At 37.8% G+C, this 2,804-nt stretch overlaps 1 pseudogene; it reads left to right on the plus strand.

Annotated features, from left to right (window-relative positions):
• Nucleotides 1-1,420: 1,420 nt before the first annotated feature.
• LOC116556604 lies at nt 1,421-2,170 on the plus strand (annotated as a pseudogene).
• The last annotated feature ends 634 nt before the right edge of the window (nt 2,171-2,804 follow it).

Below are 2,804 nucleotides of genomic sequence, written 5' to 3' on the forward strand. Positions count from 1 at the left end.
TCATGAATAATCCACCCCTTGTTAAGCATATAATCAAGAAGTAACTATAAGTATAATTAATCAGTTGAGTAGCCCATGCTGCTGCTCTGCCTATGGAGTAGCCATTCTGTCATTTCTTTACTTTCTTAATAAACTTGCTTTCACTTTACTGTATGGACTCACCCCAAATTCTTTCTTGGATGAGGTCCAAGAACCCTCTCTTGGGGTCTTGATTGGGATCCCTTTCCCATAACGTGTTTACTTGAAAAGGATATTCAAATCCTTTTGATAATTTTTCCCTTAGGGATTTTGCTAAGCTAAGTTAAATTATAAATGTTCATTGAATACCTAAATCATCTACAGAAGATCTAATACTAAGACATTAATGACTAATTACGAGTTGAAGCTTATATATTTTTGGCTTCTTATTTCAGAGAAACAAATATATGTAACCCTTTTAATAAATATGTTCTATTCCACATTAAAAATTGTTCCATTAAGACAACTATGTTTCTAAACATGATAAAATGTATATTCATAAATTGTTAATATGTAACTGATAGTTAAAAATTACTTACTGGGGTTACTACAGGTTAAAATTCTGAGTGGTATATGATAATTAAAACTAGATATAAGAAGGAAAACGAGGCTGGGTGCGGTGGCTCACGTCTGTAATCCCAGCACTTTAGGAGACTGAGGTGGGTGGATCATGAGGTCAGGAGTTGGAGACCAGCCTGCCCAATAAGGAGAAACCTCCATCTCTACTAAAAGTACAAAAATTAGTCAGGTGTGGTGGTGCATGCCTGTAGTCCCAGCTACTCGGGAGGCTGAGACAGAAGAATTGCTTGAACCTGGAAGGCAGAGGTTGCAGTGATGTGAGGTAGCGCCACTCTACTCCAGCCTGGGCAATGGAGCTGGACTCTGTCTAAAAAAAAAAAATAAGGAAGGGAAATAAATCTATACACAGAATGTACAAGAAAAGGAAATATGAGAATGTGGTTTTTGCAAAGGAAAAGTAATATATAAGTTATTTGGAAGTTTTTAAGTTTAATGGATAAAAAAGGATACAATGAGATAGATAAATTGAAAGGCTACAGAGAAGTTGAAATGAAAGAGAATTTTAAAAACTGTAAAAGGGTATAAAAGATTTGTGAAAATCTTGGTATGGTCAAAACCAGATTGAATGACTCTGTTTATTAGGTTTTATTAAAATTAGATTTAGCTCAGACCAGGATCCCTGGAAAATGGAGAAGCTGTGCCAATAGAGGGGGGCCAGAAACTCCCACTCTAGAATGCTCTATAATGTTGGGAGACACCTAGGATGTGAGGCCAGGGACTTTCTGGAAGTGTTTGTTCTGGCCCCACCCAACCCCAGGCAGTCCGCAGCTGTCTGCAGGGTCTGATGGTGCAGGGGCTTGCACAGAGTTAGAGCCAGAGGAGACAGGCCCGGCAGCCATGGTGGTGGAAGGAGGAATGAAATGTGTGAAGTTCTTGCTTTATGTCCTCCTGCTGGCCTTTTGTGCCTGGGCAGTGAGACTGATTGCCGTGGGTGTCTGGCACAGCTTGTCTTCAGTCAGACCGTAATCCAGGGGGCTCTTCTGGCTTTCTGTTGCCTGTGGCCATCATTGCAGTGGGTGTCTTCCTCTTCCTTGTGGCCTTTGTGGGCTGCTGTGGGCCCTGCAAGGAGAATTATTATCTTATGATCATGTTTGCCATCTTCCTGTCTCTTACCATGCTGGTAGAGGTGGCTGCAACCATTGCTTGGCTGTGTGTTTAGAGATAAGATGATGTCAGAGTTTAATAACAACTTCCAGCAGCAGATGCAGAATTACCCAAAAAACAACCACATGGCTCCAATTCTGGATAGGATGCAGGAAGATTTTAAGTACTAACTACACAGATTGGGAGAACATCCCTTCCATGTTCAAGAACCGAGTCCATGGACTCCTGCAGCATCAATGTCACTGGGGAATATGGGATTAATTTCACTGAGAAGGAGATCGATAAGGAAGGCTGTGTGGAGAAGATTGGGGGCTGGCTAAGGAAAAAATGTGCTGGTTGTGGTTGTAGAAGCCCTTGGAATAGCTTTTTTCGATATCTGGGAATTGTCTTTGCCTGCTGCCTTGTGAAGTATATCAGAAGTGGCTATGGGAGTCTGGTCTCTTCAGCCTCCTCATCTGGGGGAATGTAGTAGTCTCCTCCAGGGTTTACAATTAAGCAGATTATTTTTTTCAGACAAAAAGTAGATTTAATATTTATAAAACACCAATAAAAAAGTAAACTTTGGTTTTCTCTTTTGAACAAGATTTTCATATAGTATTAGAAAGAGATAATAAAATATTTTCTTTATCCTTTGAATGAACTGTAAAATAAAAAAGAGGAGAGAGTTGCTTTATACTATCTTTACTAGGTTTCCTGATTGTTTGAATCCCCTCTATCAATAAGTAATGGTCTTTGCTTAATGATATCTAAGAATAATTACTTTGGCTAATGAATGATCATTATTTTGTGGGAATTTATGCTCCTATTTTGATATCAAGTATTCTAAATGTTAATATTTGACATTTCCAAATCAAATTTCAAATTCTAAAATTAAGCCTTTTCCAAAAGGAACCCGTGGAAATTCAGGAAATATATATTTGGCTTATTTGTTATGTTAAAATTATATGGGAAACATTGTCAAATAAGAAATGATATTTAATTTTCTTTGAGTTATAGTTGTATAAATGTGTTATTAGTATGTGTTTCAAAATGATGTGGTATTCTAAAATTCTGACATGTGTGGTATATTATCAGTCATAATTATGATAATTATGTAAAATTGT

This window comes from Sapajus apella, unplaced genomic scaffold (assembly GCF_009761245.1).
Source record: "Sapajus apella isolate SASKATOON/1434 unplaced genomic scaffold, GSC_monkey_1.0 scaffold17, whole genome shotgun sequence".
Taxonomy (NCBI): Eukaryota; Metazoa; Chordata; class Mammalia; order Primates; family Cebidae; genus Sapajus; species Sapajus apella.